At 35.5% G+C, this 19580-nt stretch overlaps 1 long non-coding RNA gene across 1 annotated transcript in view; it reads left to right on the forward strand.

Annotated features, from left to right (window-relative positions):
- LOC140603692 (uncharacterized) overlaps positions 1–19580 on the forward strand; it is a 105401-nt gene that overhangs the window by 83422 nt on the left and 2399 nt on the right. Inside the window, exon 2 of the long non-coding RNA XR_012006653.1 lies at positions 2024–2182. This is a non-coding gene — a long non-coding RNA (uncharacterized lncRNA). The remainder of the gene's footprint in view (positions 1–2023; positions 2183–19580) is intronic.

The following is a 19580-nucleotide window of genomic DNA, read 5'->3' on the forward strand; positions in this document are numbered from 1 at the left end:
CAACAGTAAGAGGCTGTCTTGGTGAACCCTTCAGATATATTAAGTATACATATATACAATGCACCATATACATTGCTAATATTTGGCCATTTTGACCTACAAAAACAACAGTTTTTTATGGTTTGATCAATGATCCTGGGATCTAATTTCTTCACATGTTATACCTACATTCTGCAGAAGCAAGTAAATCTGAAATTGTCTTTAATTATACTCTTTCTCACTCTAAAAAAAGACTTAGGGAAGGTTTTATATGTATTTGCATACATGAATGTATATATGTGCCTATGTTTGTATATGTATGGGTGTTTATCAAAAACAGGTTAAAAGTTAAAGTTGTCTGAGAAGGAAAAAAAAAGGATAAAAATTCAGACCTTGAAACCTTGAATAGTTCTTAAAGAAAATGATGGGGATCCCTGCCTTTGGCCCAGGGTGCGATCCTGGAGTCCTGAGATCGAGTCCCGTGTCGGGCTCCCGGCATGGAGCCTGCCTCTCTCTCTGCCTCTCTCTCTGCCTCTCTCTCTCTCTCTATGTCTGTCATGAATAGAAAAAAAAAATGACAAATTTGTTGCAGAGCTTCCCATAAGTTAAAGCAAAAAAAGAAGAAGAATGTCCCTGTAGGATTAAAGCAATTCAGTAATTTAGAAAAATAGTTTTCTTAGTGTTGAAACCTGTCATATTTTTGCTTTGAGTGCTCATAAGGGCAACATATTTCTATTGGTAAATATCTCACTAAACCTTATAGCTGATTTCATAGGCCTGGATTTCACTTGCTTATTTATTATTATCTTTAATGACATCCCTCAATGCAAACTCTTGGCAAAACCCCAAAGTATAATTCAGTAAAAGTAATTTGGTTACATAATAAAATAATGACATCCAGATGCACAGCTCTCTAAAGATAGAACTAAGAATTAAGATTATCTAGAATGAATTATATCAGATAATAGTACGTACATTCCCCCCCGCCTTTTTTTGGTGATTGAACCCTTGATAAGAATCAGGTAATACAGATTTGGGGAGTTTGAAGTCACCAATTTTGGGAGCATAATTTGAAGTTCCTCTGTCGTTATGCCATATGCTTTAATAGTTAACGAAGGGCAGGATGGATTTGAAGACCTCTTTTGGAATGTGAGGAAACCATTTAGGATACAGATCTTATAGCTGCTTACTCAGCTGGAAGACAGAGTCTGTTGCTTTTGTATGCTCGGTGTAAACCTTTATTAGAACACTCCATTTTATTACAGTCTTCTCTTTTACATACAAAGTTCTTTGAAGACAGAAACATGTCTTATTTATGTCATTTTTCCTTATCCATGCACTGTACCTGGGATTGTGTATGTGCACATAGTATATCCTCAATAAATATTTGTTTAATTGAACAGTACTGAATTAATGACCTGAATTAAGCTATTTCCTAATACAGTACCATGGAATTAAGTGTACCCAGCAATAATTATGGTTCAAGATCATGGGACATAATACAGAGTAGATGCTCATAACCTGTGGAAAGGTTAGATAAATACCTACTGGCTTGCCTCCCACATGCTACTCAATATAAATTCTCATTTGCTCAGAGGTAGTAGTGAATGATTTTTTGGTTACAGCTTTGGATATGATAATTTGTGCCAAGGAGCTTTTTTTTTTTTTAAACATGTGCTATGGCCATTAGGATCTTTATTTTGATCCTTTTATCACAAGTATATAAAAACTAGTGTAGAGAGCATAACTGATGGACCATATGGAGAAAAAAATTGATGCATCTAAAAACACATTCTGTTCTTTCCCTGTATTCTCTACTTCAGGGAATGAACATTGTATTAATCTTTAAACTTATTTCAAAGGCAAAGCATTTAGCTTATCATAGGGTTGATTTAATTTTATCTTTGGTTTATAACATGTCTTATATTTTAAGAAAAACGTATTTTTTTGCGTCTCTTACCATGACAAAACTATTGACCTGGATGAAATACATTTGTGAAAAGACTGGGTTCTATAGAAGCCATTTCATTTCTTTTCTCTATAGGTTATTTCAGACTGTAAGTGCAACATTCCAGCAGCAAAGCCGAAGTTCCCAGTGGTCTTGTCTACTCAATCTACTCATTTCCTGTTCTGAAATCTAGAGAAGACTGCTCCACAAGACTCCTCCATAAATTGCTGCAATGTCTGTATCTAATTTATCATGGTAAGTGAATTACTTTCTAACCTAATCCAAATACATGCATATCCTGAAGCAGTATTTTGTGAGAAGGTTGTACTGTCAGAACTGGAGCAGAGAAAGAACTTGAAAAAGTCGGGTTTCCAGAGATTGGTATCCTGGGTTAATGGAAGGAAAATTACCTAGAATTAAAACTTGGACTTTTCAGCACTGTGGTATCTGGGAACTCTGGAAAGGGTTCAAACCTTTTATGAATCCCAATGACATCCCATACCTTTCTTCCTAGACACTCTAGTGGAGAGAGAAGTAGGAATTAAATACTCATTCAGTGGTCCTAGCTACTGTTAGAATCTGAGCTACAGAAATAACAGTCTGTAAGGGAAGCTATAAGGCTTGGATGGATATTTTCTCATCAGTACTTTTCCTCAGACTTTCAATAGATCTACCGAGACTAACCTGGATAGAAATCTAATATGGAAGAGAAAATTTTCTTATAGATTCATATCTTTAAATAGCTGGCATTCTGAATAATCTTTGACTTCCAGTTCATGTTTAAGTTCTGTTTGTAATTTAAAATAGGAAGTACAAAGATTTTTTTTTGGCATATAGTCAATTTTTCTATAGCAATGAAGAGCAATACTAGCAGGGATGGATTAGCCATTTTTTGGACTTTGGGTTTTTTAAAAAATACATATAAAGAGCTGAATAAGTGATATTCTACAAATTTAGAGTATTCAGTATGTGAATATGAGAAAAATCTAGTAATCTCGCCCATTTTCATAGGAACCCATCTTATCCTTGTCTTTAGTTTGTGCTGGAAATACAGATAGCATTAAAGACTGGTTCTGCCACTTAGCTTCATCTATTTATTTTTAGTTAAGTAAGCAATTTCTTTAGAGCAAAGGGTAGAATTATTTGTTTAGATTTAGACTAGTGTTTCCAAAGGACCCAGTTTTTATGGACTCCCTACAATGTGACCTTGCATTCCTACTGGGTGCTAAGGATCTCAGTTTGGGGGGAAAAAGAATTAAAGAAGCTAAAATATATTCTGTAGAAATAAATGAAAAAAGTATTGAAGTTAGAGTTATTACTGTAAAATGTTTTATATTATTATTAAAGTAAAATCACCATTAAAAAAATTCTGTAGAATGTATGAACCCCTTCAAGCCCCTAGAAGATATATTTTTTAAGATTTTATTTATTTGAGAGAGAGAGCACAAGCTGGGGTGGGTGAGGAGGGTAAAGGGAGAGATAGAAGCAGACTCTCTATTCAGCAGGGAGCCGGACATGGGGCTCCATTCCAGGACTCCAAGATTGTGACCTGAGCTGAAGGCAGACACTTAACCAACTGAGCCACCCAGGCGTCCCCAAACCCCTGGGAGATATTAAGGATGCATTTATTTAAAGAAATTATACCCCTGGCAAATGCATGTGTTGGAGATGAATCTCCAGAAAGCAGACTGCATGCCTAAGAAGAAAGAAAGAGATGAAGGGGAAGGGACAGGAAGGAGAACAAAGAGGAGGAGGAGGATGGGGGGAAGAGACAAATAAGCATGAAAGGGTGGAGGAGATTAAAACACAGCTATGATTGTCAAATGTCAAGATTTGACAGTGTGGTGTAGCCTGGTTCCCAGAATCTGGACAGGGCAAATATTTGAACATACTTGGTATGTACCTCAATTAATGCTGACTTGATGTGATATGATGGTTTGGTCAAACGCCGTCCCCTCAATGTGATGTTAGGGTCATTCAAAACACAGTGAACTCCACAAAGAGAAGAGATTGTATGTTGTGGTTCCCACCCAATTGTTTAGCACAGCTCTTAGACTTTAGTAGCTGTTCTATATATTTATGCTGTGCAAATGAGTGAAAAAATGCAGAATAGGTAATTCAATGGCAAATTAGTATTTTCATTCTAAAACTTTTTTTTGATTATAGGGATATCTTATAGAATTCATATATCTGAAATTTGTTAGAATTCTTCCCATCTCAGAGTTACAAATTTTACAGAAATAATGCTTGGATATTTTCATCTAATAGTACCCTTAATTGTGGCTACAACTAATGTTCTCTGTTAGATTTCCATACAGAGAGCTCTTAATTTCTTTTACCAATGTTACCTCATTATTCAACAGTGTGGAGTTTGGCATTAATTAAATTAATTTACTGAAATTATTATAGTCCAGGTTCTGGCTCTCTGTTTTGAAATCCAGCAACTAAGACATGAAAATACTGACTGACACTGGAAAATAAACCGATTTGACAGATTATTAATTTAAAATGAGGTATGTAACTTTTAAATGCATTGGAGTGCTTGATTTGGCCTGACCAGCGCGTTCTGTAACGGTTGTGGAAAACTATGTGGGAATCTAAGTCAGAGGTTTGGCTGATGATCATATAATTATTGCAGGGAGAATTATATGCCTCCACTGTTCCAGGGAGTCTAGATAGGGATAGAGTGCACCTGGTGGGAGATGTCTGTCAATAGGGATGTATCTGCCAGACACTCCCATCTGTTTCTCAGGGCAGCTTCTTCCTGGCTGAGACTTAGAGCAACACTATCAGTCTTTATCTCTGTGATTCTTGTGAGTTCCGCTTCTACCAGACTCCCCTCTGTTTGGTTATCTCATTAATGTTTGCAGAGTTTATAGTCAAAACCCACTTCAATTTGTGAAGTTTCATCTGTTTAGTATTATATTGTACATACCCAACTGTATCCCTGTATTGATTTTAAAAGTTAACTCCAAGGCTTAATGGAATGAGGGTGCCTAATTGTGACCCCTGCATGCAACTGAAGAATTTAGAAAATATACGTTCATGTGAACAAGTATCCAAGCAATCCTCCCAGCTTTTAAATACCTACTATAAGAAAATTATCTTTTTACATATTAAAAGAAATGTCCTTACTCTAGTAGTTATGGGTTATGGGTCTGACATTTGAAAAGAATATAAAATAATTTGGCCCTTTCACACAGAATCTCAGAAAGAAATACAATCTAGGAAATCCAAATTTCTAGGAAACTATGCAGTGCCAATCAAGTAAAGAGACTCGTAGGAGTTGATTATAAGAATCACATGGTAAGATATAACAGATGTTTTGTGAATCTTTCTGTTCAGTAAATAATGACCTGAGGGAAGCAATGAATGAGTTGACTTGGTTGATATAGAGACAAAGGAATGTACAGAATCAATTGCAGACATCTATGTACAGGTGACAGATTCCAGGCTATGATCTGAGGGAAAGAATTGTTGCTGGTAGCAGAGGTAATTAACAGGAGACATGAGGCAAGCACAGGGAGTTGAAAAAGAGTCCTATTTCTATAGCACAGAGAGAGAAACGGTGCGATACCAAGGGGTATTTAAAGGACTTTCAGTGCTTCTTCCCTGAAAATCATCTTCAACCTGGTTTTTAATGCTTTTATAAGATTATATGTAATTCATGTATGATGTATATATATATAATGCATATGTACATGAACATGTAATGTTTCAAAACATTTGTTTCAAAACATTCCATTTTGGGGATCCCTGGGTGGCTCAGCGATTTAGCGCCTGCCTTCGGCTCAAAACATTCTATTTTTATGATATGAAAACTAAGTGTTATCAAGAGTGAACATTTACATGGCATTTTACCTTGTACAAGACACTTTTTTAGACAGTTTGTAGATATTAACCCATAAAGTCCTCACATAACCTAACTAGTGATGTAGTGTTGCTGTTTGCATTTCTACAAGTGGAAAATTTAGGCACAGGAAGTTTAGTAGAAAGTTGCCCAATATGACACAGCCACTAAGAAGCAGAATTAGGAAATGAATGCAGGCAGCCAGTTAGTAGCCCTAAGCACTCACCTACCCATATAAAACAAATACTGTCTGGTAGAGCAATACTCTGCTATGTGTGTGTGGCTTCAGGTGAGTCCCCTAGTTGCCATTTCCAACCAGAATGTTTCCCTTATATAGATATCCTGGGGCCTTTCATGGAAAGATGTGAATACCTGAACCTGGGGATGCTATCAGACATTAGAATAATATTGAGGGTAGAGTATGGGGGTGGTGGGTGAGCACTCTAATTTCCTAGAGGAGGTGTAGAGGTTATTGCTATCAGAAATTTAGGTGAACTTTCAAAGTTATTTAAGATGAGGTACCTAAACTACAAATATAAATCTTAGTCCCACTTATCATGTGACAGACTAGGAATTGTTAGATTTTTCATCATGGTAAAAAAGAAGCACAACAGAAAGATATTGGCACTTTGCTATAATTCTACTAAAATGACTCTTCCATTGCCCATCTCATAGAGACCCTCCATTACTAAATCAAGTACTTTCTACTCCCTCTGGCCCTATTGCATCCTTAGCTCTCATTATATTAGTGTTACCATATATATGTTAACCAGTATTCAGACAGAGATCCTAATGGTGGCTTAACTGATTTTGCCAGATGCCAACTTTTTGACTCCAAATTATTTTTTGTTGTGATGCCTGTGCACATTTCAGCTTTTATTCACAGTATCTTAAAGACTGTGGTACCTGACAGGGGTGAAAATAACTGTATTAGAGCCATATAAGGGAGGAAGAAGACACTGGACAAATGAAAGTAAGAAGCCAAATAGCCAGTCAAAATCTATTGAGCATCCGTAATGTGCCATGCCCTGTGCTGCCTACAGGGATGCAGTCTTAATGGAAAGTAATGACTTCTCTTGTAGGAGATCATCTCTTAGCCAAGAAGACTAAATAATCAAATAACAGACTTAATGTGATACGTGCTCTAAAAGGTACCTCCAGGGTGGGGCCCCTGGGTGGCTCAGCCTGTTGAGCTGCTGACTCTTGGTTTTGACTCAGGTCTTGATTTCAGGGTGGTGGGATGGAGCCCAGTGTCCGGCTCTGTGCTCAGTGGGGAGTCTCTTTCAGGATTCTCTCTTTCCCTCTGCCGCTCTCCCCCATTCTCTCTTTCTCTCCCTCCCTCTCTCTCTCTCTCTCTCTCTCTTTCAAACAAGTAAGTAAATCTTTAAAAGAAATAAAAAGAATAAGTAAATCTTTAAAAATAAATAAAAGGTAGGGTGTTTGGGGAAACAAAATGGATGTTTGTTTTTCCTGTTTATTTTTTTAGGGATGCAAATATGTCTCCTGCATTTACTACTAAAAATAAAGGAGAATGCTAATTATGAAGAGTCAAACAGTTTAGAAAAATAAAAGCAGAAATAAAAATGACCAAAACCTTACCACACGTAGAGAGCCACAGGTATAAATGCTGAGATATATTCTTTCCTACATATACTCACAAAGTTTTGCAAAACTGAACTCAAACCATGCATATTTTGCATCTTCTTTCTTCATTACATAATTTCTTTTTTTAAAAAAGATTTTATTTATTTATTCATGAGAGACACAGAGAAAGAGAGGCAGAGACATAGGCAGAGGGAGAAGCAGGCTCCATGCAGGGAGCCCCATGTGGGTGGGACTCAATACCAGGACTCCAGGATCACGCCCAGGGCCAAAGGCAGGCACTAAACTGCTAAACCACCTAGGGATCCCCATTATGTAATTTCTATGGCCATATCTCTGATGGATATAGAACAACATCATCATGTGTAAAGGCTGGGTCACATTGTATGGTAGTAGCGTTATTTATTACAGTCATTTAGATTGAACCCTTGTGTTTTTTCTAATTTTCACTTTTTACTATTTTAAGTACCTCTCTTGTGAGGAAAATTATTAAATTCTGCTGGGCTCCAAGGGCTGTAGGGCAACTGATGAGGCCCTAGGTTGTAGCTCCCTGGATTGCAGACATCAAGGCTAATATGTTTTTGAGAAAGTGTCTTATCAACTCATCTCCTTTTTTAATTTAGAAAAGGACCCATCTTTTTAAAAATATTTTATTTATTTATTCATGAAAGACACAGAGAGAGAGAGAGAGAGAGGCAGAAACATAGGCAGAGGGAGGAGGAGACTCCCAGAGGGGAGCCTGATGTGGGACTGGATCCTGGAACTCGGTCCCAGGACCTTGGGATCACACCCTGACTAAAGGCAGATGCTCAACTACTGAGCCACCCAGGTGTCCCTGAAAGGGACCCATCTTATACACTATCTGTTTTACCAGATTTAGTTCCTCATAATCACTGAAAATGTGCTAATTGTCAAGGAAGTACTTACAGCTGATTAACAAAATTTTATTAAAGGTCAACAAACCATTCCAGCATAGATACTCCTAGATTAGAAATACAGTAAAGTCTGAATTGTGTAAGTTATTGATGTATTGACTAAATTTATAAGTGGTGATGGTTTTTATTGAATATGCTTATAGTATAAAATATTATTATGAATGCTAGCAAGTTCAATAATGCTCTCTAATGGGGGGTGAAAACTAATTTGACTTATCTTCTTTATCTAAATGCAATAGTGTGTTAGAATCCTAGAAATGAGAAGGATGCAAAATTAGAAGTGTAGATACTTTGCTTTGTCAGATTATTCATGTTATAGTATTTTTATTTAAGTTCTTCCTTAATGAATAACAGAAAAAGTGAATCACTCATTCTTTGACACCAGGATTTAGGAGTAAAAAAAGATTCTGGAGAGACAGAAGCAGTCTATTTATAGTAAAGACAGGGGGAAAGTCAGAATGTTTTCTCAAAGGTTGCCTTAACCACTATTTTGCAAACTACTTTTCTTATTTACACTATTGAATGGCAGGCTCTCAGGGGTAATATTTGCAGTGGCAGAGGAAGTAGAGACTTGAATTATCTCTTTTAGAAGGGCTCAGAACTCACAGTGGAGTGAAATGTGGGTTTGTAGAGAGACTGCAAAGGGAAATTTTCATCTTGATTTGTATAAGTAAAGGGTAAAAGAATTTTCAACAATTCTTGGATGAGAGAGAGAGAGAGAGAAGGTTAGACATAAATATAAAGCTAGTATTTCTAATTGAAAAAAAGATAAGACTTTCTGATAGGAAAAGCTTAGATGGTGAAATACTGTATTTCCCAGAATGGTAAGCACATGTGAAATGAATGACTATTATATTAAGGTGCTAGGAAGAGAGAGAATGGTTTTGAGAGCCTAAAATTTAAGAATCCTCATATAAGTGGGGATGTTCAGCTTGTAAAAGAGTAGATCTAGAACACAGAAGAGAGTAAGTTGAGTGTAGGAGAGAATAAAGAGCAGATGACCTAGGAGAGGAAGAGAAAAGAGAATAAAATAGCCAAAATGATGACTCAAGAAGAATAAAAATATGTCTCCAAAATCATGTAACACTTTAAGTATAATGATTTGGGTAAAAGTCAGTTTACTAAATTCTGAAAAATTTCAGTGTCTTTGTAGTCATAATATGCCTTTTCAAATAGAAATCCCTTCATTTTTAAGATGATTAATCCTATTTTGATTGGGCTTGACTCTTTAAGTAAACATACTATATTTTTAATACCTTTGATCATGTTTGGCTTTAAGCTATGTGCCTTTAGAAATGGTTTCTTAAAAAAGTAAACATTTATAGGAAACCTCCTGGATATTTTTCTCTATAAATCAACCTCAAATTCTTTCTCCCTGAATAATCAAATAATCAGTAAAAAAGAATATTTTACTTTTGTTCTTAAACATTAGTGCCAACCAGATGTGAATCATATTTTGAAGAAAATTGGTAAGTTTTTATCGACTTACAGGAGTTTGTTTTCTTGTAGAGTTAATGAATTTGAGTTTGCAGGTTCAATTCCCACAGAGATCAATTAGTTCTACTCTCTTCTGTGGCCAAAGCCTACTGCTGTAACCTTAATCATCCCTCTTTGGTCACAAGTCATTAGAAACGGTTGATTGATTACCGGCAATTCACAGTCAGTATTGGGAAAATATATATATACACTAAGTCAGGTGCTCTTCAGGGATTGATAATGGGCCATATCATCTTCCTTTTGAATATCATCCATGTCTATGAACATGCTTTGAAATATGTCTTTTCATCATTCTCAGGGGAGTCATAGTTTATTTTCTTGTGGAAAAACTACAATGAATAATTACAGCAATATTTCCTTAAACTATAGAAAATTTAACATAAAACTGGGCAGTCCATTTCAACCCTTAAAGGCTAGAGTTATTAAACACTCGGCCTTTTTGGACTTGAATAATTAAGATAAAGGCCAGTGAATGGTCTACAGAATAATTTTAGTTATTAAAAGTTATATAGATTCAGGTATGTTACTTTTAGCATGATCAAAATAAATTCTGTAATCTTAAACATCATTTGCCATTGGTGCATAAAATTTTCAGCTATTGTTTCATCTTGGTATATATCCCCCCATTATCTTTGTTTGTTTGCTTATTGGATTTTTTAAATTTGTTTTTAAGATTGCAAAGAGAGTTTGCCTTGATTTTAAAACTATTGCAGTGTAATTGAGGGGGAAAAAACACTTTTCAACTCAATTGGATCGTCACTAATACTTACATGTATTTGTTTATACTTGGTGTTATGTTTTTTTTTTAAATTATAGGTTTGTTACTATAAATTTTATGGGACTTTAAAAGTTATTCCTCTGCAGCTAGAGAGATGGATTAGTATAGTTTAATCTAGACTAGTAGTACATTATTTTTATATTAATTAGAAAATATTTTCCCACATTTATACTCAGTCATGTCTTCAACATTTTTCAATGCTTACAATGTATAGTTTTCATTGCTATGTATAGAATAAAATGATGAATGTAACAGAAGTCCCTACTTTCATTAAGCTTACACTCTAGAGCTGAAGACAGATATAAGCGGATAAAAAATGTGTTTTGTAATATCAGATAGTGATAAATATTTTGAAGAATAACCAAGCAGAATAAAAAGAGTGATAGGGTGGGGAGTGGGAAATTGGTCAAGAAAGCCTCTGGAGCAAGTGACATTTAAGCAGAGAGGGAGTAAGTAGTATAAGTCTGAGCAGAAAACCATTTCAGAAAGAGAAACAGGAAGGACAAAGGCTCCGAGACTCAAGTGTACCTGTTGTGTTTGAGGAAACATCAAGGTATTTTGGTATAGAAACAGCCAGTAGAAGGGAGAGTCCCAGAAACTGAGCTTGTAGAGGTAGCAGGGGGATATGTAGATCATGGGGAAAATGGATTATATTCTAAATGTGATAGGAAACTTTGCCCTCACTGACCAGATCAGAGGAGGAAATTCATCTAAAATGTAAATTCAGTGAAATTCAATAATGGGGAGAATTCAGTGTTAAGAGCAAAGTCTTGATCTGACTTCTCTTTCAAAAGGACCTCCCTGCGATCCTCAGATTTTATGAAAGCAATTCATATTGTGTTCTTAATATAAACACTCAGTAGATGATTAATAAGATATAATAGTGAAAGAAAAAAAGTAAATGAAAAAACCTTTTTCATGAATATAGTCTGTGTCTCATTATCATCTATTTTAAAAGATTGGACAAATCTGATACATCTGAATAATTAGGGATATGATATAAAAGATATTTCATCAATAGATATATTCTGTCTTCTGTTAAGCAGCTTTACAGAGATCAATGAATATTTTTGTAAATTGTGGAAATTGAAAATATATTATCAATGATCCAACTTAGAGTTCACATTTATTTTTAAATCTCTCACCATCATAAACTTTAAGGCTAATTCTAATATATGAACCTAAAAGTGCATTAAGCAATGAAGTGTCTCCTTTATACTGGTTGTTTAATGTATGTGTGGGTTTTTTTGAGGAACCGGATAGAATAGAACATCTTTCCAATTCCTCACATGTGTTTTAGAGAGAATGGTGCCATAACATTATCAAGTGTCCTTCCTGGAAAAAAAAATTCACCTTTATTCTAAGGCTATTACCTTTCTACACTTTTGATGATAAAATATGGTTTCTTTTATGGCACTGATTATAGATAGAGGTTAGGTTATTTCTCTTTATGTCTTTACTTGGCAAAATAAAAGTTGGAAACACAATATTGATCCCACTCCTCTCCCATCTTGTTTGTATGTGTTTTAATTTAATTGGACTATAAAATCAGAAAGTCTGAAACTTCTGGTGGACTGGGAATTTTTTCAAAATGGCTTCAATCCAAAATATTCATTGTCAATGATATATGATCCAGATCAGAGAAGAAATCATCCATCGATATCTACCACCTTCATTTGGCACTATAGGGTTGTAGATTCAGTGATTGAGAAAGCTTACAAATGACTTTATTACTACAATGGGATAAAGGGTCTCACAGCATATGATAATTGTTCTTTTACTAGATCTAGGCAAACCTCTGCCTATGTAAGTCAGTGTGGCTAATCCACCTTTCTTAGATGCATTATTACCATCTGATGTCCAGGAATTCTCTCTGTAGCATTATAATGACTTCTCTCTTGCTATTTATTTTTAGTTATATTTAATATTTATGCAGTTCCTTCTCTTTTTAACAATTATATTTTCTTTCATTTTCCTACTGGTGATGCAGCAAACTCAGTTTTTATTGTGGGCAAAATCAGTTCATTGCTCAATGCTCATTACCCCCAAATAATAAGAATACTTATATTTCGTAATAAGTAGGCTAGAGCCTTTGCATGTGTTTTGATTCCCCAGAATTTGGAAAGTCAAATGCTCTCACATTCACATTTACAGAGGTCACATAAATGATATTCGGTGAGTTGAAACTGTTAATTATAGATACCATGTTGAACTCAAGTGAAAATTTTCTTTTCATCTCAGTCTGCTTAGATAAAATTGTGCTTGAATTTACAACATCTGTGCTAAGTTAGTATTCCAAGCAGCCCAGCAGCAGCAGAGACAGAATAACCTCCCTGGCAAGAACCAAGTATACCAGGTCTCCCCATTGCAACTAGGAGCTTGGGGTAGAAAGCTAAAGTTCTGAGACATATACATTTTTTTCTGACTGATACATTTCATGTAGGAGGGCTATTATTGTTCCAGATGGTTTTTCAGCTTTATGCACACTGGCTTCATAGACTCCTGCTGTAATCGAAAATTGGTTTTACTCCAACATTTGACAAAAAAATTAGATGAGGTTAACTACACTTCGGTTTTAGATTACTGATACAAAGTGCTCTCATGAATATGACAGAAAATGTTGAATTCAAACTAAGTGGTTTCCTTGGGTGCATTTTCATTTAGACATGTTCCCCAAGGTTTTTATAATATCATAAAATTGCATTCAGATACAGAATTTGCATAGAATCAGGTTCACTGAAATTTTGATGGTCCCTTTCAATCCATAACATTCTTTTTAGTGTTCTTTTTCCCTTTTCAAGTTCGTATTTTAATTCCAACTAGTTAACATACAGTGTAATATTAGTTCCAGAGTTTGATGATTCATCACTTACATACAACACCCAGTGCTCATCACAGCAAGTGCCCTCCTCAATGTCCATCCCCCACCCACGCCCTCCTCCAGCAACCCTCAGTTTGTTCTCTAGGGTCTCTTAGGTTTGCCTCTCTCTCTTTTTCTTTGTAGTGTTTTTATGGAAAACAGCTAGATATTTGAAGTGACTGTAAGAATGATAATAAAAGATTTAAAAGGTTTCTATTAATTTGCTTGCATAGTGAGAGCATTCATTATGTTTATTGCTTTTAGATTCTTATAAACTGAATAAGGGAAAGGAATTTTCTTGATATCCCTCCATATGTTTTTCCAAGTTTGGCATTTGGAGAATAACACAGAGATATAAAATACTTACTATATTTGGCAAGTTGTAAATGTGATCGATTGAAGGTAAGCATTGAGTTATAGCTGTTACCAGAAGAGTGTGATGACATACACAAAACTTCAGCTTCCCAGTTAGGATGTGTCTGGACGGTCACCTACTGGGACAGGAATGAGGTCATCCTACACGTTGTGGCACCTGTTACTCAAGGGGTTCTTTGCACTCATGAGTGGCTGAAGATTCACCAGAGCACTCAGTCTGACTCTCAGCCAGATATTGTAATGGAGAGCATATTTATAGTATAGGTGGGAAGATTTGGGTCAACAAAAAACAAAAAACAAAACAAAACATGGAAACAGAAGATGAAGTGATTTGGCAGTCATAAGGTTATTTTGTATCTAACGTACGCAGACGTTTTTCACTGAACACTGAAGAATTTTGTGGATATATTTGCAACTCTGAATTAGGGCTGTGGCTCATCTGAGCTAAAATAAGAGCTTTCCTGGTATTTAAGAAAATAAAACAGCCCTGTTCCTATTCTGTAATGTTGATTTTTTACATTTTGGAGAAATTTCCTCAGTTCCATGTTCTGAAATCTTCTGCCCGTTGTAACTGTGTCATAACCTTTACTCATCATCATCATTTATCGGCTGACATTGACAGGGCATATGCCGAAAGTCACAGAATATTTTCTAGAAGGAAGCTATGAGGTCACATATGGCATTGGTTACAAAGTTCGGCTTTATGGAGGACGGCCAGCCAGTGGCAAAGCATCCTATTATAAAATAAAAGGAAAAAAAAAGAGAAAAAGATAATATTGGTCAGATTTTGCTAAATTTCTTTCTTTAGTCTGAAATGATGTACTGCATGATTACTTGGTATTAGAAAAGTCTTTCTTTCATGAGATGAAGGTGATAATAAACGATAATTATTGTCCCTGATGTATAAAAGCAGAAGCGTTTAGCTCAAAAGTTTTCAATTTTTTTAAAGTCTCCAGTTTTAATTCTCAGATTTATGTCTCTATAGATTGAAAAGTCTGGGCACTGCTCATCTAGTTTGACTAATTACCCAAACCATGAATCCCATCAGTAGCAACTCCAGTAAGTGGCAACCCACCCTTTCCCGAAAACCCTTGGTAGGATTTCTTAGCAACCATTATGATCTTGGGCTTCTCTAATTGTTACAGGTTTTCCCTTACGTTGGATCTAAGGCTACTACTTTAGTTACTACTTTTTTTTTTTTTTATTTTACCAAAATCTGTATGTGATAAGTCTAATATAACATTTCCCAAAAGTCTTCTGAAGACCACTGGTTTTATGGTATATGTTAACAGGTATCATGAGGAAAGGTAGGGGGAGTCACAGTCAAGTTATTTGGGGAAGCAGTAATTCAAACCATAATTTACTTATTTTTCAGTACTTCACAAATTCTTTATGGGGCTGTCATTCAATAAATACTTATTGAGCATCTACTACATGTCAGGATGTGTTCTATTCTGATCTATACTGGAGATATTTAAGAGGAAGGTACAACAATCTAGGTCTCCCAAATTTAAACTGTGGAATCTTTTTTTCTTTCTTGTATTTGGTATTATTTGGAACAGCACTAAAATTATTGGATAAAAGCTATCTCTTCTTCCCTTCATCTCTCTTTCTTTAAAGTTTCCCAAATTAAACCTGTTGATTAACCCTTAGTTACATGATTTCCACACCTTTCTATTCCACTTTGGGTGTGTCTTAGTTTGTCATTGATTCTACTGAAAATACGGAAATAACACAGAAATCAAGTTTGGTTTGACCTAGTGCAAATATGAGACCGTTATCTTCTTTTCTGGCTGTGTATTCCTCTAAGTGCAGGACAAGCTCACGCTTATTTTGTTTTTGTCAATTTTATCATGTGATTGTCAAATATGAGCTCAAATTCCATAATGAGTGCGTATCTATATCAAGCATCATCTTATGAGAACTAGCCCATCAACCCTGTTTTGTTAAGATCTTTTTGGAAATTTGTTCATTGAACTTTCAAGAAAAGTTGCCCACTCAAGTCTATCTTAAGTAGGCACAGGTTATTGTAGGAATAACTCTAGAATAACGAGGACATGTATCTCAGCCCCACAGGCAAGCTTTCTGTGCTGTAGAAACAGCAGCACAAGAAAGTATCAGGGGAACACAGAACAGCTGTACCATTGGGTCCCATAGTTCAAGGAACTAAAAGCTGATTGGAGTGCAGTGATGCTCCAGTGACTGTCATCTCATTGCCTCTAGGAGCAAAACTTTATTGATCTCCTTCCCTATTCTTTGACATTGGCCTGATTTACTGATGTCATTCTTTGTGACCTTCTGATTCTGTATCTGCTAGCTCTGCCTAGGTCTTGCCATATATTTCAAGCCTAAGAGTTGGCCCATTTGGTACACTATAGTATTGTGCGATAGCTTTCTGTCAATGAAGCAGTCCTTCTGCCATGACAGTTCTAATCTATATGGCTCATAGCACAGCTTTGATTTTTGAGTATAGCTCTCTTTTAGCTCATCAGGGTAAATTAATCATAAATAAAACCACAAGTAAACTAAATAGATTAATATAGAATAATGAGTGGTTCTTAAAGTGTGGTCCCTGGGTTGGCAGAATCCGCATCAGCTGGGAATTTGTTATCGGTTCCACCCTAATCCTACTGAATCAGAAATTCTGGGGTTGGGATCCAGCAATCTGCATTTTATCAAGCCCTCCAGGTGATTCTGATGCAAGTGCAAGTTTGAGACCAGATGGTAATAAAATTATCTCCTTAGAGTCTAGATTTATAGTGTTATTACCAAAAACAAATGGCATTAGGTATAATTGATATGCCAGAGATCTTTCTGACACTATTTGCTAACAATTCAGCTGTTTTTTTAAAGCTCCCTTTTGACAGAAGGAGAATATTGTCAGCATTTAAGATCATGCTTTTTTCTGTTGGCTGAGGCATACAACTATTGTAAACTTTGGACCAATTTTTGGTATACAAATTAAAAACAATAGTTCTTACTCCTTAATGTTTAAAATGAAGGGGAATATGGCAGCCATTGCTGTCCACTCCGGTTTTCATGGTATTTAAAAATACATATAATAGCTGTCTTGAAATAGTATTCATATGTCACATAATACACTCATTTAAAATACACACTTCAGTAACTTTTAGTATATTCAGAGTTGTGCGGCCATCACCACAATCAATAGAACATTTTCATCCTGCCCCCAAAAGAAACCCCATTCCCATTAGCAGTCACTCCTCATTCCCTCCCTTTCCTAACTCAGCAGCCACCTGCCACCACTAATCTACTTCCTGCCTTTATGAATTTCCCTGTTCTGGACATTTCATATAAATAGCATCATATAATATATGATGTTTTGTAATTGGCTTTTTTTTCACTTCACATAATGCTTTTGAGGTTCATCCGTATTGTAGCAGCCACAGTACTCCATTTCTTTTCATTATTCCAAATCATTCCAAATAATATTCTATTGAATAGATATACTATATCTGAATATAGACCATATTTTATATATAAATAGATATACATTATCCATTCATCAGTTGATGGACACTTGGGTTGTTTCCACATTTTGGTTAATGTAAATAATGCTATGATCACACATGCACAAGTTTTTGTGTGGACGTTATCTTCACTTATCATGGTATATAATTAGGGCTGGAATTGCTGGGTCATATTGGTAACTCTGTATTTAATTTCTTGAGGAATTGACAGACTGTTTTGCAAAGTGGCTATACATCATTTTACATTCCCGCCAGCAGTGCATGAGTGTTCTAATTTCTCTGTATTCTTGTCAACATTTGTTATTATGTACCTTTTAATTGGGTATGAGTAGTATCTCTGTGGTTTTGAATTGTACTTCCCTAAGGATTAATGATGTTAATACTAAGCATTTTTATATAGTTATTGGCTACATATTTGTGGAAATGCTATTCAGATCCTTTGCCATATATTTAATTAGGCTATTTGATTTTTCATTATTAAACTATAAATATTTTTATATCCTACATGCAGGATATCTTCTCAGATATATGACTTCATGGCAGTTTCTTTTTTTGATAAAAGTTTGAAAGACTAGACATGATTTCTATGTATAAAGAAAGTAATGAGAGATTAAAAATGATTTTTTTGTAATGAAACAAAGTAGAAATGGTCACAGCTACCATAATTCAGCATCAAATTTATCTGTTATTTATACAATATATTAATGAGGGATTTTGCTTCAAATTTGTTTAGGAGAAAAACCAATGCATAATTTTAAAGGAGTGGATAGCTAAATAACGAAGAGTTCCAACTAAATCTAAGCTATTAACTGTGGAAGTTAGGATTTTAGTTATTACTGACACAGGAGAATAGTTTCTTTGGAATAATAGGGCAAGAACCATAGTGCGCTTAGTTTGTGTGTGAGGAGAGGGGTGGAAAAGGAGTATGAATTTGACTTATTAAATTAGAAGGTGATGAGTAGGAGAGAAGAGGCTGGTCATGAGGTGGACTCAAGATCAAGACAGAAGAAAATTTCAGTTGGAAAGATTTAGGTAAGTGTGAGGCAATGGAAAAGGAAGTTTATGGAGAGGAAACAACTGATTGCACATAAGAGAGAGGGCGAAGGCAAAATCTTAATGAGGTAGGGTGAAGCAGAATAGAAAGAACAAGAACAGTTCTCTAACAGCTGCCAGCTGCCTCCTGAAGCTCTGACCATTCTCAGATGTGGGTCCCAAACCAACAAGATGTACCTTTGCTGTTCACATCATTTACTGTTGATCTGAATAAGATTTCCCTGTCTCATCACATCCTCTCATAATATATTCATCTGAAGTTTCCATCATATCATCAGGGTTTATTCGTCCAGGAAGATTTGTTCCTCATTATAGAATATTAGGTATTATTGTTCTGTATTTTTGTGCAATGACATTCATTTAAGGTAAGTTTTTGGTTTGAAAATTCACCTGATATTCCTTACAATCGAGTATTTCCATAGCCTAAAGATACCTCTAGTTATGCCACAACTCCAGGTGGCATATAGATGTGTGAAATGATTACTAATTATAATCTCTTAGCTGTAGCGAAATTAATAAACGAAAATCAAGAGATTTCTTTCTAAATTATTAACTTCGCTCAAATGATTTTTTTCTTTGTTTCTGTGGTTTCTATGTGAAGCTTTCTTATTAGTGTGATATCATATCTGAAGAACAAATGTATGGAAATCAGACTTTTAACTCACTAAAAATCAGAAGACCTGGCTTTAAATCCTGCTCCACAGTAATTCCTGTGTCCTTGGTCAACTCATTCTCTCCAGGCACTTTGTTTCTTCATGGCAAAATTAAACCATTCCATTGATATGAAATTGAAGGTCCCTTCCAGCTTTGTTCCTTTGTGAGTGTTTATGTAAGTTTAGAGTGACATTTTCTCTCTTTGTTTACTAATCTACTTTCCTAAGTTTAATAGGTAACAGTCAAATTTAAAGATATAAAACACTGCATATTTTCTCATTGGTGATTTTTTCCAATTGATTTTAAATCCTTCAAATAGAAATTCTGATAATGTTTCCATCCTGTCCTTGATTTTTTTTTTTCACACTAATCCAGACCTGCTGACCAGGCTGGCCCAGGCTCAGGCCTCCCCAGCAGCATTTATGCACTTGCTAGGATCTCGGCCTCCTTCTCCACATGAACACGTAATTATGAATACTGACTGTACTCTTGCCCCAGGGCCCAGCCCTGTCAGAAGGTCCCAGCAATTTGGTATTTTCTCCGTTACTCTAGATTCTT

The sequence above is a fragment of the Canis lupus genome, chromosome 14 (genome assembly GCF_048164855.1).
Source record: "Canis lupus baileyi chromosome 14, mCanLup2.hap1, whole genome shotgun sequence".
NCBI lineage: Eukaryota > Metazoa > Chordata > Mammalia > Carnivora > Canidae > Canis > Canis lupus.